The sequence below is a fragment of the Nomascus leucogenys genome, chromosome 1a (genome assembly GCF_006542625.1).
Source record: "Nomascus leucogenys isolate Asia chromosome 1a, Asia_NLE_v1, whole genome shotgun sequence".
NCBI classification, from domain to species: Eukaryota; Metazoa; Chordata; class Mammalia; order Primates; family Hylobatidae; genus Nomascus; species Nomascus leucogenys.
Window position 1 is genome coordinate 6,794,237 of NC_044381.1, and position 26,235 is coordinate 6,820,471.

Sequence of the window (26,235 nt, forward strand, 5' to 3'; positions counted from 1 at the left end):
TTTCTTGGAGGCTTTGTTCGTTTCTTTTTATTCTTTTATCTCTAAACTTCCCTTCTCGCTTCATTTTATTCATTTCATCTTCCATCACTGACACCCTTTCTTCCAGTTGATCACATCAGCTCCCGAGGCTTCTGCAATCTTCGCATAGTTCTCGAAACTTGGCTTTCAGCTCCATCAGCTCCTTGAAGCCCTTCTCTCCATTGGTTATTCTAGTTATCCATTCTTCTAATTTTTTTTCAAAGTTTTTAACTTCTTTGCTATTGTTTTGAATTTCCTCCCATAGCTTGGAGTAGTTTGATCGTCTGAAGCCTTCTTCTCTCAACTCGTCAAAGTCATTCTCCATCCAGCTTTGTTCTGTTGCTGGTGAGGAACTGCGTTCCTTTGGAGGAGGAGAGGTGCTCTACTTTTTAGAGTTTCCAGTTTTTCTGCTTTGTTTTTTCCCCATCTTTGTGGTTTTATCCACTTTTGGTCTTTGATGATGGTGATGTACAGATGGGTTTTTGGTGTGGATGTCCTTTCTGTTTGTTAGTTTTCCTTCTACCAGACAGGACCCTCAGCTGCAGGTCTGTTGGAGTTTGCTAGAGGTCCACTCCAGACCCTGTTTGGCTGAGTGTCAGTAGCGGTGGCTGCAGAACAGGGGATTTTCATGAGACCACAAATTCAGCTGTCTGATAGTTCCTCTGGAAGTTTTGTCTCAGAGGATTATCTGGCCGAGTGAGGTGTCAGTCTGTCCCTACTGGGGGGTGCCTCACAGTTTGGCTGCTCAGGGGTCAGGGACCCACTTTAGGAGGCAGTCTGTCCGTTCTCAGATCTCCAACTGCATGCTGGGAGAGCCACTACTCTCTTCAAAGCTGTCAGACAGGGACATTTAAGTCTGCAGAGGTTCCTGCTGAATTTTTGTTTGTCTGTGCCCTGCCCCCAGAGGTGGAGCCTACAAAGGCAGGCAGGCCTCCTTGAGCTGTGGTGGGCTCCATCCAGTTCGAGCTTCCTGGCTGCTTTGTTTACCTAAGCAAGCCTGGACAATGGCAGGCGCCCCTCCCCCAGCCTCGTTGCCACCTTGCAGTTTGATCTCAGACTGCTGTGCTAGCAATCAGCGAGATTCCATGGGCATAGGACCCTCCGAGCCAGGTGAGGGACACAATCTCCTGGTGTGCCATTTTCCAAGCCCGTTGGAAAAGCGCAGTATTAGGGTGGGACTGACCCGATTTTCCAGGTGCCGTCTGTTACCCCTTTCTTTGACTAGGAAAGGGAACTCCCTGACCCCTTGCGCTTCCTGAGTGAGGCAATGCCTCACCCTGCTTCAGCCTGCGCACAGTGCGCTTCACCAACTGTCCTGCACCCACTGTTTGGCCCTCCCTAGTGAGATGAACCCGGTACCTCAAACGGAAATGCAGAAATCACCCATCTTCTGTGCTGCTCATGCTGGGAGCTGTAGACCGGAGCTGTTCCTATTTGGCCATCTTGGCTCCACCCCACCACATTTTCTTAATCCAGTCTATCATTGTTGGACATTTGTATTGGTTCCAAGTCTTTGCTATTGTGAATAGTGCCACAATAAACATACGTGTGCATGTGTCTAGCTCCCATTTATAAGGAGAACATGCAGTATTTGGTTTCCTGATCCTTTATTAGTTCACTTAGGATAATGGCCTCCAGCTGCATCCACGTTGCTGCAAAGGACATGATTTCATTCTTTTTTTGTGGCTGTGTAGTATTTTATGGTGTACATGTACCACATTTTGTTTATTCAATCCACAATTGATGGGCATCTAGGTTGATTCCATGACTTTGCTATGGTGAATAGCACAGTGATGAACATGTGAGTACATGTGTCACTTCAGTATAATGATCTATATTCCTCTAGAATATACCCAGTAATGGAATTGCTGGGTGGAATGGTAGTTCTAAGTTTTTGAGAAATCTCCAAACTAATTTACATTCCTACCAAAAGTATATAAACACTCCCTTTTCTCTTCAGCCTCACCAGCATCTGTTTTTGTTGTTGTTGTTGTTGTTGTTATGTTTTTTTTTAAACAATAGAATAGCTATTTGGACTAGTGTGAGATGGTGTCTCATTGTTGTTTTGATTTGCATTTCTCTGATAGTGATGTGGAGCATTTTTTTTCATATGTTTGTTGGCCACCTGTATGTCTTCTCTTGAAAACTGTCTGAGATAATTTCTCTTGCTGTGCAGAAGCTCTTCAGTTTAATTAGGTCCCGCTTAATCAATTTTTGGTTCTGTTACAATTGCTTCTGGAGACTTAGCCATAAATTATTTACCAAGTTGAGAAGGGTATTTCCTAGGTTTTCTTCTAGAGTTTTTATAGTCTGAAGTCTTACACTTAGATATTGAGTTAATTTTTATACATGGTAAAAGGTAAGGGTCCAGCTTTATTCTTCTGTATATGGCTAGGCAATTATCTTAGCACCATTTATTGAATAGGGAGTTCTTTTTTTAAAAATTTTATTATAATTATACTTTAAGTTTTAGGGTACATATGCACAATGTGCAGGTTTGTTACATATGTATACATGTGCCATGTTGGTGTGCTGCACCCATTAACTCGTCATTTAGTATTTGGTATATCTCCTAATGCTATACCTCCCCCTTCCTCCTACCCCACTACAGTCCCTGGAGTGTGGTGTTCCCCTTCCTGTGTCCATGTGTTCTCATTGTTCAATTCCCACCTATGAGTGAGAACATGCGGTGTTTGGTTTTTTGTCCTTGTGATAGTTTGCTGAGAATGATGGCTTCCAGTTTCATCCAAGTCCCTACAAAGGACATGAACTCACCATTTTTTATGGCTGCATAGTATTCCATGGTGTATATGTGCCACATTTTCTTTTTTTTTTCTTTTGAGATAGAGTCTCGCTCTGTTGCCCAGGCTGGAGTGCAGTGGTGCAATCTCGGCTCACTGCAAGCTCCGCCTCCTGGGTTCACGCCATTCTCCTGCCTCAGCCTCTCCAAGTAGCTGGGACTACAGGCGCCCGCCACCACGCCCGGCTAATTTTTTTTTTTTGGTATTTTTAGTAGAGACGGGGTTTCACCGTGGTCTTGATATCCTGACCTCGTGATCCGCCCGCCTCGGCCTCTCAAAGTGCTGGGATTACAAGCATGAGCCGCCGCGCCCAGCCTGCCACATTTTCTTAATCCAGTCTATCGTTGTTGGACATTTGGGTTGGTTCCAAGTCTTTGCTATTGTGAATAGTGCCACAACAAACCTACGTGTGCGTGTGTCTTTATAGCAGCATGATTTATAATCCTTTGGGTACATACCCAGCAATGGGATGGCTGGGTCAAATGGCATTTCTAGTTCTAGATCCCTGAGGAATCGCCACACTGACTTCCACAATGGTTGAACTAGTTTACAGTCCCACCAACAGTGTAAAAGTGTTCCTGTTTCTCCACATCCTCTCCAGCACCTGTTGTTTCCTGACTTTTTAATGATGGCCATTCTAACCGGTGTGAGATGGTATCTCATTGTGGTTTTGATTTGCATTTCTCTGACGGCCGGTGATGATGAGCATTTTTCATGTGTTTTTTGGCTGCATAAATGTCTTCTTTTGAGAAGTGTCTGTTCATATCCTTTGCCCACTTTTTGATGGGGTTATTTGTTTTTTTCTTGTAAATTTGTTTGAGTTCATTGTAGATTCTGGATATTAGCCCTTTGTCAGATGAGTAGTTTCCAAAAGTTTTCTCCTATTTGGTAGGTTGCCTGTTCATTCTGATGGTAGTTTCTTTTGCTGTGCAGAAGCTCTTCAGTTTAATGAGATCCCATTTGTCAATTTTGGCTTTTGTTGCCATTGCTTTTGGTGTTTTAGACATGAAGTCCTTGCCCATGCCTATGTCCTGAATGGTATTGCCTAGGTTTTCTTCTAGGGTTTTTATGGTTTTAGGTCTAACATGTAAGTCTTTAATCCATCCTGAATGAATTTTTGTATAAGGTGTAAGGAAGGGATCCAGTTTCAGCTTTCTCCATATGGCTAGCCAGTTTTCCCAGCACCATTTATTAAATAGGGAATCCTTTCCCCATTTCTAGTTTTTGTCAGGTTTGTCAAAGATCAGATAGTTGTAGATATGCGGCATCATTTCTGAGGGCTCTGTTCTGTTCCATTGATCCATGTCTCTGTTGTGGTACCAGTACCATGCTGTTTTGGTTACTGTAGCCTTGTAGTATAGTTTGAAGTCAGGTAGCGTGATGCCTCTGGCTTTGTTCTTTTGGCTTAGGATTGACTTGGCCATGCCGGCTCTTTTTTGATTCCATATGAACTTTAAAGTAGTTTTTTCCAATTCTGTGAAGAAAGTCATTGGTAGCTTGATGGGGATGGCATTGAATCTATAAATTACCTTGGGCAGTATGGCCATTTTCATGATATTGATTCTTCCTACCCATGAGCATGGAATGTTCTTCCATTTGTTTGTATCCTCTTTTATTTCGTTGAGCAGTGGTTTGAAGTTCTCCTTGAAGAGGTCCTTCATGTCCCTTGTAAGTTGGATTCCTAGGTATTTTATTCTCTTTGAAGCAATTGTGAATGGGAGTTCACTCATGATTTGGCTCTCTGTTTGTCTGTTATTGGTGTATAAGAATGCTTGTGATTTTTGTACATTGATTTTGTATCCTGAGACTTTGCTGAAGTTGCTTATCAGCTTAAGGAGATTTTGGGCTGAGACAATGGAGTTTTCTGGATATACAATCATGTCATCTGCAAACAGGGACAATTTGACTTCCTCTTTTCCTAACTGAATACCCTTTATTTCCTTCTCCTGGCCATTGTCCTGGCCAGAACTTCCAACACTATATTGAATAGGAGTGGTGAGAGAGGGCATCCCTATCTTGTGCCAGTTTTCAAAGGGAATGCTTTCAGTTTTTGCCCATTCGGTATATTGGCTGTGGGTTTGTCACAGATAGCTCTTATTATTTTGAGGTACGTCCCATCAATACCTAATTTATTGAGAGTTTTTAGCATGAAGGGTTGTTGAATTTTGTCAAGGGCCTTTTCTGCATGTATTGGGATAATTATGTGGTTTTTGTCTTTGGTTCTGTTTATATGCTGGATTACATTTATTGATTTGTGTATGTTCAACCAGTCTTGCATCTGAATAAGGAGTTCTTTCCCCATTGCTTATTTTTGTCAACTTTGTTGAAGATCACATGGTTGTAGGTGTGCAGGTTTATTTCTGGGTTCTCTATTGTGTTTCATTGGTCTATGTGTCTATTTTTCTGCCAGTATCATGCTGTTTCGATTTCTGTAACCTTATGGTACAGTTTGAAGTTGGGTAATGTGATGCCTCCAACTTTTTTCCTTTTACTTAGGATTGCTTTCGCTATTCAGGCTCTTTTCTGGTTTGATATACATTTTAGAATAGTTTTTTTTCTATTCTGATAGGACTAATATTGAATCTGTAAATTGCTTTGGGCAGCATGGCCATTTTAATGATATTGATTCTTCTAACCCATGAGCATGGAATATTTTTCTATTTATCTGTGCTGTCTCTGATTTCTTTTAGCAGTGTTTTGTAGTTCTCCTTGTATTGCTCTTTCACCTCCTGGGTTGGGTGCATACCTAGGTATTTCTTTATTTTTGTGTGGTTATGGTAAACGGGATTGTGTTCTTGATTTGGCTCTCAGCTAGCATTTTATTGGTGTACAGAAATACTACTGATTTTTGTACATTGATTTTATATCCTAAAACTTTACTGAAGTCATTTATCAGTTCTAGGACTCTTTTGGCAGAGTCTTTAGTGTTTTCTAAGTATAGAATCAAATAATCAGCAAACAGAGATAATTTTACTTCTTCTTTTCCAATTTGGATGCCTTTTATTTCTTTTTCTTGGTTGATTGCTCTGGCTACGACTTCTAGCACTATGTTGAATAGGAGTGGGCATACTTGTCTTGCACCAGTTCACAAGTGGAATGGTTCTAGCTATAGCCTGTTCAGTATGATGTGGGTTTGTTATAGATGGCTCTTATTATTTTGAGGTACATTCCTTCAATGCCTAGCCTATTGAGGGTTTTTATCATGAAAAGATGTTGGATTTTGATATGGTTTGTCTGTGTTTCTACACAAATCTCATTTTGAATTGTAGCTCCCATAATCCCTTATGTTGTGAGAGGGAGCCAGTGAGAGATAATTGAATCATGGGGGCAGTTTCCCTATACTGTTCTAGTGGTAGTGAATAAGTCTCATGAGATTTGATGATTTTATAAGGGGAAACCCCTTTTACTTGGCTCTCATTCTTTCTTGTCTGCTGCCATGTAAGACGTGCATTTCACCTTCTGCCATAATTGTGAGGCCTCCCCAGCCAGGTGGAACTGTGAGTCCCTTAAACCTCTTTTTCTTTATAAATTACCCAGTCTTGGGTATGTTTATATCAGCAACGTGAAAACGGACTAATACAGATTTCATGAAAAATTTTTTCTCCATCTATTGAGATAATCATATGGTTTTTATGGTTTTTATTTTTTTTTCTGTTTATGCGGTGAGTCACATTTATTGATTTCTGTTTGTTTAACCAACCTTGCATTGCAGGAAGAAAGCCTAGTTGATCATGGTCAATTAACTTTTTGATGTGCTGTTGGATTCTGTTTGCCAGTATTTTGTTGAGGACTTTTGTGTCTACATTCATCACAGATATTGGCCTGAAGTTTTTTTTCCATTGTGTCTCTGCCAGATTTTGGTATCAGGATCATGCTTGTTTTGTAACACAAGCAAGGGAGAAACCCCTTCTCCTTTATTTTTTAGAAGAGTTTCAGTAGGATTGGTACCAATTCTCCTTTGTATGTGTGGTAGAATTCAGCTGTGACTCCATCTGGTCCAGAGCTTTTTTTGGTTGGTAGGTATTTTTTTGTTTTGTTTTGTTTTTGAGACGGAGTCTCACTCTGTCGCCCAGGCTGGAGTCCAGTGGCGTGATCTCAGCTCACTGCAAGCTCCGCCTCCCAGGTTCACTCCATTCTCCTGCCTCAGCCTCCCAAGTAGCTGGGACTACAGGCGCCCACCACCAGGCCCAGCTAGTTTTTTTTGTATTTTTAGTAGAGACGGGGTTTCACCACGTTAGCCAGGATGGTCTCGATCTCCTGACCTTGTGATCTGCCCACCTCGGCCTCCCAAAGTGCTGGGATTACAGGTGTGAGCCACCGCACCAGGCCAGTAGGTTTTTTAAATTACTAATTCAATTTAAGAATTTGTTGGCCAGGCGCGGTGGCTCACACCTGTAATCCCAGCACTTTGGGAGGCCGAGATGGGAGGATCACGAAGTCAGGAGATCGAGACCATCCTGGCTAACACAGTGAAACCCCTTCTCTACTAAAAATAGAAAAAAAAAATTAGCCGGGTGTGGTGGTGGGTGCCTGTAGTCCCAGCTACTCAGGAGGCAAAGGCAGGAGAATGGCATGAACCTGGGTGGTGGAGCTTGCAGTGAGCCGAGATCGCAACACTACTCTCCAGCCTGGGCGACAGAGCGAGACTCCATCTCAAAAAAAAAAAAAAGAATTTGTTATTGGTCTCTTCAGGTTTCACTTTCTTCCTGGTTAAACTGTGGGAGGTTGTGTGTTTCAAGGAATGTATCAATTTCTTCAGATTTTCTAATTTGTGTGCATAGGGATGTTCATAAATCTCTAAGGATATTTTGTATTTCTGTGGGATAAGTTTTAATGTCATCTTTGTCATTTCTGATTGTGCTTCTTTGGGTCTTTTTTTGTTGTTTCTTTGTTCTCCCAGCCCTAGTGTTGATAGCTTCTTTCTTCAATATCCATATCCAGGATGCCTTTAGTGTTGTCTGTTTGTCTTGCCAGTTCTCCAGTGCCTGTTAACAATTTTTTTATATTAAATAGGTAATAAAATATCATGTAAGTAATCATCAGTAAACTTTCAGGTCATCTGTCCATTTATCAATTATCTATCTTTTCCTCTGTTTACCTATTTTTCTTTCTATTGATCTAGCCAATGCATTTTTATCAGAAAATTTCCATGTTTTTTGTCTGTTTGTTTGTTTTTTTGAGACAGAGTCTTGCTCTGTCACCAGGCTGGAGTTCAGTGGTGTGACCTCGTTTCACTACAACCTCTGCCTCCCAGGTTCAAGTGATTCACCTGCCTCAGCCTCCCAAATAGCTGGGACTACAGGCATGTGCCACCATGCCCAGCTAATTTTTGTATTTTTAGTAGAGATGGGGTTTCCCCATGTTGGCCAGGATGGTCTCAATCTCTTGACCTCGTGATCTGCCCACCTCAGCCTCCCAAAGTGCTGGGATTACAGGCGTGAACCACCACACCCTGCCAAAATGTCCATGTTTTGTGGAGACCACTTTACAGTTTGATTTGATGTAAATAATTATCTTCAGAGTAGAGTTTGAAGTATACCTCTGGTTCCAGCACATCTCCCTCACTGCCCGTTGCCTACCAAAACTTCCACAATTAGCGGAATCATCCTCTTGGGATAAATTTTCTATCTCTGAAGATTCTCTTAAAATGCAAATGTAATCACCTGATGAGTTCTTCCTGCCTGCATCACAGACAAAACCAGCTCACTGAGACGACGGTATTGCAGTAGAGAAAGAATTTGATTAATGCAAAGGCAGCCACATGGAAGATGGAGTTATTACTCAAATCTGTCTCCTTGAAGCCTTGAAGGTTAGGGTTTTTCAAGGATTGCTTGGGGGCAGGAGGTAGAGAACGGGGCAATCAACCAATGTTGATTGGTTGGGGATGCAATAATTTGGGTGTGGAAAAGAGTCCTCCTGAACTGAGTCAGCCTCTGAGTGGGGGCCACAGACTGGCTGAATCATGGGTTGGGTATTCTGACCTGGATCCATGACCCATATTTCAACCAGTCTGTGGTGGCCCCCACTCAGAGGCAGCCAGTCAGCCAGTTATCAGAAATACAAAAGTATGAAACAAGATCTCAAAAGGCCAATCTTAGTTTCTACAATAGTGATGTTATTCACATGAGTAACCAGGGAAGTTACAAATCTTGTGACCTCTGGAATAATGGCTGGTAATAGTTTATCTATGCTTACATCTTAGCAGAATTCAGGACCCTGTGGATGGTGGCAGGAGGCAGCCAAATGCCTAGGCAGATAGGGGTGGGTCCCCAGTGAAACCCCACCTCCAAGCCAAAAACAGCCTGAAGGCTGAAAAAGCAGACTGCTGGTCCCGGATGAAACCCGCAACCCAGAGGGAGAACTTCTGTTCCTGTTTGCCTGCACTTTCCTGATTGATTCTTTCTGAATAATGCCTTTTAACCAATCAATGTTGCCTTTTCCAAAACTACCTAGGCCTGCCCCTTCCCCATTCTGAGCCCATAAAAAGCCCCCAGATGCAGCCATATTGAGGGGGTTTTCCCACCTTTGAAGAGGGGAACCACCCCCACATCCTCTCTCTGCAAAAGCTGTTTCATCACTCAATAAAACTCCCTATCTTGCTCACTCTTTGAATGTCAGTGCATCCTCATTCTTCTTGGATGCAGGACAATAACTTGGGAACCAGTGTATAAGCCAGACTCGGCCTGGGTGGGCTGAGTAGGCAGGCCATCTCCTGCAGCAGGTGAAGGCCATCTCCAGCAGCAGGTAGTGTGGCTGAGTGAGGCCCAGGTGGTGCATCACCAGCCAGAGGTTCCTGGCTTGCAAAGTGACCAAGAAGAAAATTTTGTGTTACTCTCATAATCCTAACCTTGGCCTTTTGTTAGTTTTACAAAGGGGGTTTAGTTTTGGGAAGGGCTATTATTATTCTTGCTTTGAGGTTAAACTATAATTTAAACTCCTCCCAGAGTTAGCTTAGCCTACGTCCACGTATGACCAAGGACAGCTTGGAGGTTAGAAGCAAGATGATGTCAACTATGTCAGATTTCTCTTACTGATATAATTTTGCATAGGTGGTTTCACAGATATTCCTCAGCATGTAGAGTATGGTGTCATTCATATCATAACATAGATTAGCAGATCATATTGTTTATTCACCTGTCAGAGCAATGGCAAAAAGGAGCACAGAGCATTGTAAGTTTTCATAACTTGACCATGAGCCCTTTTTTTCCTATATCTTTGGGATTTTCTTAGTGACTTGTATACATTATACTCTGAATGAGTATGTTTCAATAGCATGAGGCAGTTGATGTGAGAGAAAATGAAACAGAAGATGGAGTGTGGCACAGAAGGCAATGTTAGAGTGTGGCAACTTCTCAGCCAGGAGGTGTTCTCAGAGCCATGGCCACCTGAAAATGGGAAAGGAGCAGAGAAATGGCAGGAAGGAGTGCTGAGGGTAAACTTTGCTTATTTCAAAAGTCCTGTCTCAGACTTGTCCCCTGATGCAGAGATTGTGCTTAAGGGAAATTAAATTGGCAACAACTAATCTTTTCTGAAAACAGTGATAAGAAATTATTGCTTGCACCATAGCACTGGCCTTCCTTTCCTGTACTGTCATTCTATATCATTGTAAAGTTAGTCATAAGATCATGTTTATGGAGAGTCCTTGACCCAGGCAAACTCAGGATGTGGAATAATCTGTAGATTGAGAAACTGTATTTCTTCTCTTATTAGGAAAGACTAGTTTCCCTTAAGCAGCTGTGGGATGGGAAACTGACAAAGACTTACTCATTTAGGCTCTGTTATTTACAACTCTTTTTCATTCCTGCTTACAAGGTTTTCAGCACTGACACTTTTTATCAGCCTTGCACTTTTCTCTTCCTCTCCAAAATTTGTCAGAGAAATGTTTATCTATGTCAATATCTATGTCCAAATCTATATTTATTTTTTTCTCAGCAGAGCTTCCCTTACAAAGGGCCTTCTTCATATGATAAGCAGCATTACAGAATTACTAGAAAACTACAAAAAGATGGATCACTCTCACTATACAGGTATTTGATTGCTCTTAGGTTTTCAGAGAGATTTTATGGTCTGGAGCCTGATGTCCTGATTACAGGCTGTGAGCGGAAAAGAGGAGAAAGGAAACTAATGTGGTAAATAGAACAATTGGACTTCCACTCATGTAGGCAGAGTGATAGGTTAATACTGAGTGTCAACTTGATTAGATTGAAGAATACAAAGTATTGATCCTGTGTGTGTCTGTGAGGGTGTTGCCAAAGGAGATTAACATTTGAGTCAGTGGGCTGGGAAAGGCAGACCTACCTTTGATTTGGGTGGGCACAATCTAATCAGCTGCCAGCGTGGCTAGAATATAAGCAGGCAGGAAAATATTAAGAATATTAGGAATGGAGTTCTTTCATTGTTTTGGGGTTTTCTGGAGTTGGCTGCTTAATATGATTAGACTCCAAAATGCTAAGGACTCTACTTCTAATAGTACAGAGAACATTGACAGTCCTTGATGTGAACTGTAGAGAGTTATGCAAAATAAATGCATGTGACACTCCTGATTCATCACTCATGAGAGGCAAGGAGTTTAGCAACACTGTACATAACACTTTTGACCATATGTCGAGAACCAAGGAACATAATGAAGCTGGTTGGTTGTTCCTAAGTTCAGTGGACAAAGTGATGAAAGAAAATTATGAACTCAGGGATTCTGTCTTCTGGCTTCAGAAGATGATACTGAGCCTCAAATCTGCTAAGATTGCCCTGACTGAGAGTCTTATCTCCTGTAAAGAAAGAGTTGAAATTGTGGAAAAACAGAGACAAGCTCTTATCATGCAAGTGGCTGACCTGCAATGAAAGGTGCATGCACAGCCTCACCATGTGTCTATTGTTAAAATGAGGGCATTGATTGGAAAAGAGTGGGAGCCTACAACTTGGAATGGGGATGGTGGGAGGACTCTGATGAAGCTGGGGACACTGAGTTAGTAAACTCTGATGAACCTTTTTTGCCAGAAGAAACAGCTCCCCCATCCCCAGTAATGGCAACATCCCCTCCCCATCCTATGCTGCCATCAGCCTTTACACCTTTGTCTGAGGAGATAAACCCTGCCTTGCCTGAGGCAACAATGATGGCCTCCCCTGATGGGCAGTTGCCTGGCAAGATAATGTTAATTCTCCTCAGTAGTCACTACTAACACTCCTGTTTTGCTTCTAGACCTATAACTAGACTAAAGTCCTGGTGGGCCCCTAAAGGTGAGGTTGAGATTGTGACCCATAAGGAGGTACCCTACACTCGAAAAGAACTACTTGAGTTTTCTAATTTACATAAACAGAAATCTGGAGAACAGGCATAGGAATGGATATTAAGGTGTGAAATAATGGTGGAAAGAACATAGAGTTGGATCAGGATGAATTTATTGATTTGGGCCCACTAAGTAGGGACTCTGCATTTAATGTTGCAGCTCAAGGAGTTAAAAAAGGTTCTAATAATTTCTTTGCTTGGTTAGCTGAAATATGGATAAAAAGATGGTCCACTGTGAATGAGCTGGAAAAGCCTGATCTCCCTCGGTTTAATGTAGAGGAAGGGATCCAAAGGCTTAGGGAGACTGGGATGGTAGAGTGGATTAGTCACTTTAGACCTACTCATCCCAGCTGGGAGGGTCCAGAAGATATACCCTTGACAAATGCCTTGTGAAATAGATTTGTGAGGGCAGCACCTACATCTTTGAAGAACGCTGTAATTGCTTTTCTCTGTATGTCAGATCTAACAGTGGGAACCACAGTCGCTCAACTACAAAATTTAAATACAATGGGAATAATTGGATCCCGAGGTGGCAAGGGCCAAGTGGCAGTACCCAACCGTCAAAGGCAAGTTGGGCGTAGCTACCATAATGGACGGCAGAAACCAAGGGGCAATCAGAATAGTTGGACTGGTGTAGAGCTCTGGCATTGGCTAATGAATCATGGTGTTCCTGGAAGTGAAATTGATAGGAAGCCTACTGCATTCCTACTTAATTTATATAAGCAGAAAACTTCTAGGTCAAATGGACAAAAGACTTATTTGAATTTGAATTATAAAAAACAGAGAATCATGCCCCTTCAATTTCCAGACTTAAGTCAGTTTACAGACCCAGAACCCCTTGAATGAAGAGGAGGCCATGTCCCCTTGAGGAAGGATCCCAATACATTACCGACAATTTATGCAGTAAATCATTCTCCCATCCTTCCCCAAGGAGACCTCTGGCCTTTTTCCAGGGTAACTGTGCACTGGGGAAAGGGAAATAATCAGATACTTCAGGGACTACTGGACACTGGCTCTGAGCTGACGTTGATTCCAGGGGACCCAAAACGTCATTGTGATCCTCCAGTTAAAGTAGGGACTAATAGAGGACAGGTAATTAATGAAGTTTTAGCTCAGGTCTGACTTATAGTGGGTCCAGTGGGCTCCTGGACTCATCCTGTGGTCATTTCCCTAGTGCCAGAATGCATAATTGGCATAGACATACTTAGCAGCTGGCAGAACCCCCACATTGGCTCCCTGACTAGTAGGGTAAGAGCTATTATAGGGCAAAAGGTCAAATGGAAGTCATTAGAGCTGCCTCTACCTAGAAAAATAGTAAATCAAAAACAATATCACATCCCTGGAGGGATTGTGGAAATTAGTGCCACCATCAAGGACTTGAAAGATGCAGAGGTGGTGATTCCCACCACATCCTTGTTCAACTCTCCCATTTGGCCTGTACAGAAGACAGATAGATCTTGGAGAATGACAGTGGATTATCTTAAGCTTAACCAAGTGGTGACTCCAATTGCAGCTGTTGTACCAGATGTGTTTCCATTGCTTAAGCAAATTAACACATCTCCTGGTACCTGGTATGCAGCCACTGATGTGGCAAATGCCTTTTTCTCCATTCCTGTTCATAAGGCCAGTTTGCCTTCAGCTGGCAAGGTTGGCAATATACATTTACTGTCCTACCTCAGGGGTGTATCAACTCTCTGGCTTTGTGTCATAATCTTACTTGGAGAGATCTTGATCGCTTTTTGCTTCCACAAGATATCACACTGGTCCATTACATTGATGACATGCTGACTAGACCCAGTGAGTAAGAAGTAGCAAACACACTGGAATCATTGGTGAGACATTTGCATGCCAGAGGATGGGAAATAAATCTGACTTTCAGGGACCTTCTACCTTGGCAAAGTTTCTAGAGGTCCAGTGGTGTGGGGCCCATTGAGATATTCCGTCTAAGGTGAAGGATAAGTTGCTGCATTTGGCCCCTCCTACAACCAAGAAAGAGGTACAAAGCCTAGTGGGTCTCATTGGATTTTGGAGGCAACACATTCCTCCTTTGGGTGTGTTACTCCAGGCTATTTATCAAGTGACCTGAAAGGCTGCCAGTTTTGAGTGGGGTCCAGGAGAAGGCTCTGCAATAGGTCCTGTCTGCTGTGGAAGCTGCTCTGCCACTTGGGCCATATGACCCAGCAGATCAGATGGTACTTGAGGTGTCAGTGGCAGATAGGGATGTTGTTTGGAGCCTTTGGCAGGCTCCCATAGGTGAGTCACAGTGGAGGCCTCTAGGATTTTGGAGCAAGGCCCTGCCATCTTCTGCAGATAACTACTCTCCTTTTGAGAGACAGCTCTTGGCCTATTACTGGGCTTTGGTGGAAACTGAACGCTTGACTACGGGTCATCAAGTCACCATGCATCCTAAACTGCCTATCATGAACTGGGTGCTTTCTGACTCATCTAGTCATAAAGTGGGTCATGCACAGCAGCATTCCATCATCAAATGAAAGTGGTGAATACATGATCGGGTTTGAGCATGTCCTGAAGGCACAAATAAGTTACATGAGGAAGTGACTCAAATGCCCACGGTCTCCTTTCCTGCCACCCTACCTTCTCTCCCCGAGCCTGCACCAATAGCCTCATGGGGAGTTTCCTATGATCAGTTGACAGAGGAAGAGAAGACTAGGGCCTGGTTCACACATGGTTCTGCACAATATGCAGGCACCACCCAAAAGAGGACAGCTGCAGCATCACAGCCCCTTTCTAGGACATCTCTGAAGGACAGCAGTGAAGGGAAATCTTCCCAGTGGGCAGAATTTTGAGCAATGCACCTGGTTGTGCACTTTGCATGGAAGAAGAAATGGCCAGTGTGTGATTATATACTGATTCATGGGCCATAGCCAATGGTTTGGCTGGATGGTCAGGGACTTGGAAGAAGCATGATTGGAAAATTGGTGACAAAGAAATTTGGGGAAGAGGTATGTGGATGGACCTCTTTGAGTGGTCAAAAACTGTGAAGATATTTGTATCCCATCTGAGTGCTCACCAACAGGCGACCTCAGCAGAGGAGGATTTTAATAATCAAGAGGATAAGATGACCCATGCTGTGGACACCACTCAGCCTCTTTCCCCAGCCACCCCATCATCACCCAATGGGCCCATGAACAAAGTGGCCATGGTGGCAGGGAAGGAGGTTATGCATGTGCTCAGCAACATTCCACTCCCTAAGGCTGCCCTGGCTATGGCCACTATTGAGTGCCCAATTTGCCAGCAGCAGAGACCAACACCGAGCCCTCGATATGGCACCATTCCTTGGGGTGATCAGCCAGCTACCTGGTGGCAGGTTGATTATATTGGACCTCTTACATCATGGAAAGGGCAAAGGTTTGTCCTCACTGAAATAGACACTTACCCTGGATATAGGATTTCCTATCTTGCATGCACTCCTTCTACCAAGACTACCATCTGTGGACTCATAGAATGCCTTATCCACCATGATGGTATTCCACACAGCATTGCCTCTGACCAAGGCACTCACTTTTTGGCTAAAGAAGTGCAGCAGTGGTCTCATGCTCATGGAAGTCATTAATCCTACCATGTTCCCCATCATCCTGAAGCAGCTGGATTGATAGAACGGTGAAATAGCCTTTTGAAGTCATAATTACAAGGCCAACTAGGCAGCAATACTTTGCAGGGCTAGGGCAAAGTTCTCCAAAAGGCTGTGTATCCTCTGAATCAATGCCCAATATATGGTACTGTTTCTCCTATAGCCAGGATTCACAGGTCCAGGAATCAAGGTGTGGAAGTCGAAGTGACACCACTCACCCTCACCCTTAGTGAGTCACTAGCAACATTTTAGCTTCCTGTTCCCACAACATTATGTTCTGCTGGCCTAGAGGTCTTAGTTCCAGAGGGAGAAACTCTGCCACCAGGAGACACAACAACGATTCCATTAAACTGGAAGTTAAGATTGCCACCTGGACACTTTGGTCTCCTCCTACCTTTAAGTCAACAGGTTAAGAAGGGAGTTATAGTGTTGGCTGGGGTGATTGACCCAGACTATCAAGATGAAATCAGTCTCCTACTCCACAATGGAGGTAAGGAAGAGTATGCATGAAATACAGGAGATCATTAGGGCATCTCTTAGTATTACCATGCCCTGTGATTAAGGTCTTCCATCATGGAAAGGGCAGAGGTTTGTCATCACTGGAATAGACACTTACTCTAGATATGGGTTTGCCTATTCTGCATACAATGCTTCTGCCAAGACTACCATCCGTGAACTCACAGAATGCCTTATCCACTGTCATGGTATTCCACACAGAATGGGAAATTACAACAGCCCAATCCAGGCAGGACTACAAATGATCCAGACCCTTCAGGAATGAAGGTTTGGGTCACTCCGCCAGGTAAAAAAAACACAACCTGTTGAGGTGCTTGCTGAAGGCAAAGGGAATAAAGAATGGGTAGTAGAAGAAGGTAGTCATCAATACCAGCTATGACCACGTGACCAGCTGCAGAAACGAGGACTGTAATTGTCATGAGTATTTCCTCCTTCTTTTGTTAAAAACATATTTGTGCATGTATACATTTGTATTAAAAAAATTCATTTTATTTCCTTTCTCCTTTATCATGTGACATAGATTTATTGACCTCACATCAGCATTTAAGTATTAACTTTATGTAATAGTATTTGGTTTGGGGATTGGGGTGTTTCCGGTTGTATGAAGGATAGTTGTATTATGTTAGGCATAATTATGACTTTATTATCGTCTTTATTTGAAGATTATGTATGACCTCAGGAGATGTGTAAGGGTTCAAGTTGACAAGGTGTGGACTTGTTATAGTTAATACTGAGTGTCAACTTGAATGGATTGAAGGATACAAAGTATTGATCCTGGGTGTGTCTGTGAGGGTGTTGCCAAAGAAGATTAACGTTTGTGTCAGTGGGCTGGGAAAGGCAGACCCACCCCTAATCTGGGTGGGCACCGTCTAATCAGCTGCCAGCGTGGCTAGAATATAAGCAGGCAGAAAAATGTGGAAAGAGAAACTGACCTAGCTCCCCCAAGGCTACATCTTTCTCCCATGCTGGATGCTTCCTGCCCTCAAATAGCAGACTCCAAGTTCTTCAGATTTGGAACTGGGACTGGCTCTCCTTGCTCCACAGCCTACAGATGGCCTGTTGTTGGACCTTGTGACTGTGTGAGTTAATACTTAATAAACTCCCCTTTATATATGTATCTATTCCATTAGTTCTGTCCCTTAGAGAACCCTGACTAATACAGGCAGCAAATACATAACTGTTCACAGCATTTCACTTCATTCCCAGAATTGACAGGCAAGCAGTCATATGTCCTTCCTTTATGCTCATGGGTCCTATGGATGCAAGGTAGTGTTTTCTAAAAAAAAAAATAAAATAAATAAAAAATAAAAAAGATAAGAAAATTTGAAGGTAGCAGGGCTGGTGTTGCATTCTGGCTCTGCTCTGACGCTTATTCCACACCCCAGAACAAGTTATTTAATCCTTGTAAGTCTCACTGTGCTCATCTGTGAGATGGGAATATCAATCCCTACAATGTTGGGTTGCTGGAAAAGATACATGAGATAGCACCTGGAACAGAGCAAGTACTTCATAAAAGTTGGTTCTTAGCCCTAGCCCTTTATGCCTCCATTTCTTGCCCTTGATCATCATCGGTGTGAACTTTTCTGCCTACTGAATAATAGAGAAATGCTTTGTGATGACAAGAACATAGCAAAGAATGAAGTGTGTAAATTCTGGGGCAGAGAAAATTCTCTGGACTAAACACACTTTAGCATACATGAACATCCCTCCAAATTTTATCAGGCTGGTGCCTATATGTTTCAGCTTAAAATATACTTCCGGATAAGCAGAAAGACAATTTTAAGTAATAGATAAATAATGTGTACACATGGACATACAATGTGGAGTGATAGGCATTGGAGATTCGGAATGTGGGAAGAAAGTGTGGGGTAAATTACTTGATGAGTAAAATGTATATTATTCTGGCAGTGAATACACTAAAAATTCAGGCTTTACCACCACTCAATATATCCATGTAACAAAATTGCACTTGTACTCCCTAAATTTACACAAATAAAAATTAACTTCTCTCTCTCTCTCTCTTTCTGGAGGAAAAGAACTAGTAGGTTTCTTTTGGGTTGGATAGGACTTACTTGCTTTTCAACACCCAAAGAGTAACTTTGAAAATGTTATTTTCAAAATAAATTGCGTGTTCCCTGGAAGTTGCTGTATTTTTTTAATTGGTTATTTTGGAGTAGCCTAGAAGACATCCCTACAATTATTGTTTAAGCCTTAAAATAAACCCTTTAGTATACAAATTTGAAAAAATTAATGCTTTCTTGAAAATAGATTTATATATACTCTATCAGAGTCCAAGCAGGAAACAGAAACTACACCAGTTACTTGAACATAGAGACTTTAAGGAAGGGTTGGTAACTAGGTAACTGAAAGGATTAAATTAAAAAACAAACAAACAAAAAAACAACAATGAAAGTAACGTGGAGGTATCAACTGCAGGAAGCAGCTACCACTCCTGGGGCTGGGGGTAGCAGAGGCAAGTGCTTGGATTTATTGAAAGTTAGAAACTTTGAGAAAGGGCCCCACAACTTGCACTGTCTGTGAGCTGGGATAAGCGGCCCTGTGGGCCTGCCACTGAAACCTTTGAGGACAGGGCACTATTTGTAGCTCACTTGTGTCTATGAGGTGGGGGCATGATGAAGCTGTTTTTGCAAAAGTTGGAAAAACTTCAAATTGGATTCAGCTGCTGCTATGGAACGGCAAGGGTGAAAAAGCAATGCCGGAGTGATCTTACAGAAATCACAAGCTGACAAGCCTATAGGGAACAAACTGAAAGGAACCTGTCCTTTCTCTCTCCTCCAGCCTGGCTGTCTCCCTCTGTAACACCCTCTAGTGACAGAGCCTAACTGGAGCAGCTGGCAAAGCTAAAAATGGTGTTTTGAGTCCCAGGCCTGCATTGCATAAGTGTATAGAGAAGGGTAGCTGAGAGGCAATAACTTAATGTAAAACTTGTTTGAAAATAGACCTCTAATGCAAAGGAAAGACATGCTGAGGAATTGATATCCTCTCATTCCTTTTTCTTCCCAACTCCTAATTCAAGGCTAAGAGAGTGTTCCAAACTGTAATGGTATTTGGAGGATGATACGAGATGAAATGTGACCTAACATTTCTTTTCCACCTTGCCATGACTTCAGTGGCTTCAAGACATTTGTATTCCACAGACTGGTAAAATTTTCTATTTGTGGCAACTGACTTAGAGTTGATTGCTTTTTATTTTGTCTAGTGATAGCATTAAGTACGCAGTAGCATTTCATTAAAGAAAGAATATTTCAACCACCAAAACTCAGGAAGAACATAATCTCAGGGTAACGAGTAGTTCTTACTTGGATGATTTTGCTTTTTTGAAAAACCCACTGTTAAAATGCAAATACTGAGGGAGAGAAAAAAATTAATATTTTTTTCTTTTTGTTCCTTAAAAAACTTTATCTCATTTATTTGTTTTTATTTTATTTTATTTTTTTTTTGAGACGGAGTCTCCCCTCTGTCACCCAGGCTGGAGTGCAGTGGCGTGATCTCGGTTTACTGCAAGCTTTGCCTCCCGGGTTCACGCCATTTTCCTGCCTCAGCCTCCCAAGTAGCTGGGACTACAGGCGCCTGCCACCATGACCAGCTAATTTTTTTTGTACTTTTAGTAGAGACAGGATTTCACCGTGTTAGCCAGGATGGTCTCGATCTCCTGACCTCGTGGTCCGCCCGCCTCAGCCTCCCAAAGTGCTGGGATTACAGGCACGAGCCACCATGCTCGGCCTCCTTTGAGACATGGTCTTGCTCTGGCACCCAGGCTGGAGTGCAGTGGTGTAAATACAGCTCACTGCAGACTCAAATCACCTGGGCTTAAGCAATCCTCCCACCTCAGCCTCTTGAGTAGCTGGGACTAGAGCCACCACACCTGGCTAATTTTTAAAAATGTTTTGTAGAGATGGGGTCTTGCCAAGTTCCCTAGGCTGGTGTTGAAATCCTGGGCTCAAGCAATCCTCCTGCCAAAGTGCTAGGATTGCAGGCATGGGCCACCATGCCCAGCTGAACAATCTTGATATTCATACATTTGCATGGGTTTTACAGTTACAGTAATTGTAACAATAATCTGTAATTATTGAGAGCTTACTATGAACTAGGATTATCATGAGCACTATATATATGATTTAATCTTCCTCGTAAGTCTCCCAAGTAGGTCCCATTATCATCCCCATTACACATTAAGGAAAATGAGAATTGGTGAAGATGTGTGCCTAAGGTTACATGGCTAAGTGGTAGATGCCTAGAAGCCAGATCTTCTGACAACAAAGTCTGGCTGGGCTGCCTGGCTACCCATACCTCTCTGTCTGGAATCCGTTTTACATATTCCCTACTTTGATTCCTACGAAGGTATGGGCCATGGGCCCAGGCACCACTGACTTTATCATATGGCCCTGCCCTCCTGGGCAAAGCTTGTTCTAACTTTCAAGATAAACATTATATAACTTTCAACTACAGCCTGGCTACATGTTGTTCCCTGCCCTTGTATTATTTGAGTTGTTTTCTTAAAATGAACAAACTTCTCTTGGCCTGAAATACTTATGTTACCATTCCTTGTATTCTTTCTGTTTTTATATTCTTTGCAAATAATCCTTGTTTGAAGTGTTCAAAATCTCCCCCCAGATGGGCACCCCTGGTAGACTCAGAAAGCCTGAGCTGCTGCTGTGCAGTCCAATATCTACTCACACTGTTGAGGCTGGAGAAGGGGAGATGCAAATGGTGCTCATAGCCTTCCGGCTTTGTCTGGTTCAGTGGCTCAGCGGCTGTTTGCAGCTGGAGTTTTCGGCTGGGGCTCAAGCCCTCAGGTTGGAATACTAGCTTCCCTGACTCCGTGTTTCCTGCTCCTTCTCTCACTGTTCTGAGTAGTGGTTCTGTACCATCTGCTTAATGCAAATAATGCAGTATTTTATCCCTCTTTAATGAACGTAGACACTTGTGATGGAAAGACACATAACACATAGCATGCACAGGGAGGGGATTTATGAGTTCTGACCCAAAGTCGGGGCAGCGAACGCAACCTCTTACACAGAAATTCATTAGAAAGTCTCCAATGTCAACATATGCACTTTTTACTCAGTACTGTCAGGTAGCTTTTATTTCATCCCTTTACTCGTGAAAAAACAGGTTCAGATGCATTTGCCACAGGTATCATAACTAGCTAGCTACTGGCAGAATCATGATTACAATGGAAGGATTTTGATTCCTGTTCCAAGACTACACTACCTCTTGGCAAAATAAAAGCATTCGTTCATTCTTCATTTATTCAGCACGTATTTTTCTAGTAGCTTTTCTGTGCTAGGTTTTGGGGAATTCCAAAAGGAGCAGAATATGATCACTGATGTCATGGTGAATACAGTTCTGTGTCAGATCAGACATGAGTCAGATAATCATATAAATAAAAACTTACTAATTTTTGTTTAGAAGTAAGGGAGTGATAGGTAGCCCCAAGAGAACAGATGACAAAAATGGGGTAAGAATTCATGTAAGATGGGTTAATCATATTTAAAAAGCAAGAATTTAAATAAACACCAAGCAAAAAATGTTTCTTTTCTGAAATCATCAGTGATCAAGAAATCACCACTACACAATATATCCATGTAACAAAACTGCATTTGTACTCCTTAAATTTATACAAATTTAAAAAGAAGTCTTAGATGTGTCAGTGTTTGAAGAAAATCATATCTTTTTCATCTGTGATGCCACCAATCAGATCACAGCTGATCTGATTAGAGGCTAGATTGCTAACAGCTGCTAGCTCCTTTGGGCCGCAGAGCTGGTGGTTAAATTTGGTAGTTAGGAACACAAATTTTTAAAAATAAATTGCTTATTCTGGTTTCTTTTAGCAGAGAAATTTTCCTCTCTCGTCACCAGGCAAGTCTACTTGGATTATTCCCTATGGTTAGAGTAAGAAAACCTTCTCTTTTCCTTGCCCTTTAGCTGGGCCTAGACTCAGTGGAAGCTAAAAGACATGAAGACACAGGCCTATGAGCCCTCAAACCATCTCTTCCACATAGAACACAGCCCCTCTGGCCTTTTCACTTTTGGAAAGTTGCTTTGCTGTCTCCCCTCCCAGTCCCAGAAGTCTACATATTCATCTAGCAGCCTGTTTCCTTTGTGGGCTTCATGCAGATGAAGTGCTAGGTAACATTTTATGTTTCTCTCTTTACAAAAGTAATACAGGTTTCCTATAAAAAACATAGAAATGTGAGATGTCACCACTCATTGTTATCAAGTTTCTATTGTTTCTCTTTGTTTTTCAAAATTGAGAAAGAATGGAATTATAGACTCCTAAATTTCCTTTTGCTTTTAAAAGCTATTTCATAAAATAATTGCCCCCAACCTAACCTTTCTGGTTCTTTTAGGCTTTTAGACAAAGCAGATCAACTGAAAACCCCAGTTACAGTGGATTGTGGGGTGCGGGGGTGAGAAGAGAGGGGAGGCGGTGGGTTTTGATCTTGCTTTTACTCTATATTATACTTTGTGGTCTCTGTCAATGTGAAAAAGACTTGGGCATTCCATCACTGTTGGTGTAATTGTCTTAGACCTCCAGAGCCACTACTTTTACATGTGGTAGTCTTGAGGTGTGCAGTGCACAATGTGCACAGTGGTACCCTTACTCACTCTTTCTGCTCTGTTCCAGGTGTATTCAACTTCTCTAGCCTTTCTCTTGGTCTCTTATTTTCTGTTCAGCACCCCTTAGCCTGAAACATCATGAGTAAATTTGGCCTTCCAAGTTTGGCCCTTTTATATACAAATTGTCCTTATCAGTGTGGCTAGATTTAGCAAATAAAATATAGGACACCTGTTTACATTTTGGGGACACATTTATACTAAAAATTATTCACTGCTTGACTGCAGTTAAGATTTATTATAGTTGGGCATCTTATATTTTATCTGGCAACTCTTATCCTGACCCTAGCTCTTTTAGGACTTGGATGTGTTTGCTGATCCCTCTGCCTGCTCAGGTCTCTTCAACCCTACCCTGGGGAATGTTCATGTCCTCTAGGGGACAATCGATTTTCTTACAGGAGGTGTAAGAAGCAAAGTTCTTCTGATTGAGGAGCATGGAGGAACACGATCTAGCTAAAATAAACGAATCTTGCCTCACAATTGTCTACCACTAGCAATTTCCTATGTGTTTATATTATATCTGTTACATTGCAAGTTCCTGGAAGACAGGGACTTGATTTTTTTCTTTACTGTCACAGTAGGTTTTATTAGGATCAGAGAGATTCAATTACAATCAAATCATCAAGCTTTAATATATTGGCTAATAGACTGCTAAGAAAACCAAGCTTCCCTGAAAAAAAAGAACAATTAAACATTTTTTAAATTCAATTTATCATGCAAGTGTCTGAGTAATTTACTTTTGTTTGTTCAATTCTCACATAGCTCCATTTATAAGTATTGGTGTGGAGGCTATAGGTTTAAGAAACATATTTGTGTAAAGTTGCTGACCCACATAGTATTTACCACCATACTATGTTGTTTATCTTGAGAGGCTGAATGTACAAATAAACACTGGCCAGACCATATATGACAAAACACCTCTGACCATAGTCTCTGCAGCAACCAGCCCAGGAAGCCCAACCACAACCTTTGTAGCCATTGGCCCAAATTGGTCAGAACCTGGTCAGTGACTCTCAGCTTTCCTAATGTTTGCCCTCACTTCTAACCCAGAACGAACCAGAGCAAGAAAGTATGCTCCCCAAACCAATCATAGAGGATGCCGGCTTCTACATAGCCCACATCCAGCTTCCCCAGGCCGACATTTTTTGATCAGGGCACACTTGAAGCTTTTCCTTTTTTTTCTGCTATAAAGCTTTCCCACTCCTCTGTCTGTCTGTGAGTCTCTGCCAAACCAAAGTGATGGTACCTGACTTCCTTGCAAGCTCTGGATGAATAACCTCTGCCTCTTCTAGATCAGATTGTCTTTGTCTATTTCCACAGTGTTTACTAGGATCTCTATACAGAATCTCTTCAATGGCAAGATTAACCCTGCCCAGGTTTAGGAAATCATTTAGGGCCACTGAATATCAAATATGATGCCAGAAAAAGTGTTGACACTGGTTCAAACTTGGGTCAAGAGTCCTTTGATCTAGCTCAAATCTGTGATAATTTGATATTACTCAATCCTCTTTCCAGTTCATCTCAGCAAATGTCTCACTGCTTGTGAGTGTCCTGCATACAGTCTGATTTGGGTGGTTGTTTTCTTTGTGGAACTAATCAGAGGTCATATGACATTTACCTCTGGATAGTTCAAATTGACTCTATCTCCTTAGGTCTGTTTTGCCCTATTCACTGAGAAATGTATGGTCTCTGATATTAAATTGTTTCAATTCAAATTCCGCCAATATCTTTTATTCATCTTGTGAGTTTGGAAAAGTATATGGACTTATTTAAGTCTTAAATTGCTTATTTAAAAATTGTTATAATGACATTAGCACCTACCTTATAGGGTTGTTTGAGAATTAAAGCATAATTTCTGTAAGACAATTACCTAAGTCCTAACATGTAATAGTTATTCAACAAGTAATAGCTATCATTATTACTATTATTACATCGAAATAGTGCTTATATTTCCAAATTAACAATCTTTTGCACTTTTGATGCGACAATATGTGCATTAAGTGGTACAAAGAATTAAGGCACTGTCTTCATAATTAGGTGATAGCAACTTTCTTCTTTATTAGAAATCAAGCATCTCAGAACCTTCATGATTGGCTATTAGGCTTTTTGACCTCAGCATTGTCAATGGCTTTTACTGGTAGGGCAAGTAACAGCTAGTAACTTGGTCAAGGTTTTTGGATATGAACTTTACTTTTTAGAGTTTGGACCAATGTACATTTAAAATATGATACTCCAGAGGCACAGAAAGGTACATGACACAGCCAACTGAAGAGGTAGCATGTCCTAAAATATTTTCTCTATTCTCTTTTGAACTCTATTATAATCAAAGAAATCTTCATGGTGAAATGCTCATTTTGCAGACATGCCATGTGTTTTAATTTCAAAATTGAATAAAGGAAAAATCCCTGGGCATTTTATGTGCATTTTTGTTAATGTGATCACAGATACAAAGTTAGTCATTCAATCCCAAATGAGATATGACGTCACTGGGAGGGAAAGGACACGTCAGTCGCACTGCCCATGCACTCCTGTCTCCTCACTGATGTCAGGGATTTGTTCTGGGAAGTCCCTAGCAAACATTTTTGGAACAGATATTTTGTGAGAATCTCACCGTTTTTGTCACAAAAGTCATTCAGTGGTCTAACTGGAACCAAGAATGGAATGAGTTACCTTATTAAAAATTTTAAATCAAAAAGTGTTTATTTTGTTTGGTGGGTTTCAGAAGAAATTAGAGGAGCAGGTCATGATGGAGAAGCAGGGGATCTATCAGGAGAACCAGGAAAGCTTTTTCAAAATATATATATTCTATTAGATTAAATGTTACTAAGAACAGGCCCTCAACACAGCCCCATATAGCATATTTTTCCACTTTTCTACAGTGACTATTTCAAATATTTTCCATTCTCTTCAAATCTCTACTCTTGTCTCCTTTATCAACTACCCCTAATGATGGCAGCAGTGGGCCATCTGGAGTGGCCACCACCATCATGCTGGCTGCTGTAGGGAGGCATGGCCAGGGCTGCACACTCTGTGGAGCCAGTGGGAGCTGGGGACAACCGGGAGCCCCACCTCTTTCGATTTGGGGTGGGAGCTCCCTGGGTGCTGCTGCAGCTGCCCAAACTTCAGCTGCAGACCTGGGCCTCCTGCTCCACAGAGCAGGCAGGGGCCCCGCCCCCTCACCCCCCAGGCACAGTTGCAGCCACCCAAACTGCAGAGGCTGTGGACCCAGGCATCCTTGCACTTTTGGGGGCCTGGGAAGGCCCCCGCTACCATCGCAGGCTCAGAAATGCCTGCTCCCACTGACTGGCTTCTCCCTGCTGTTGGCACCCACTCTGATCTTGGAGCAAAGTCAGGGCCAAGCCTGACCACCGTCACAGCCCAGC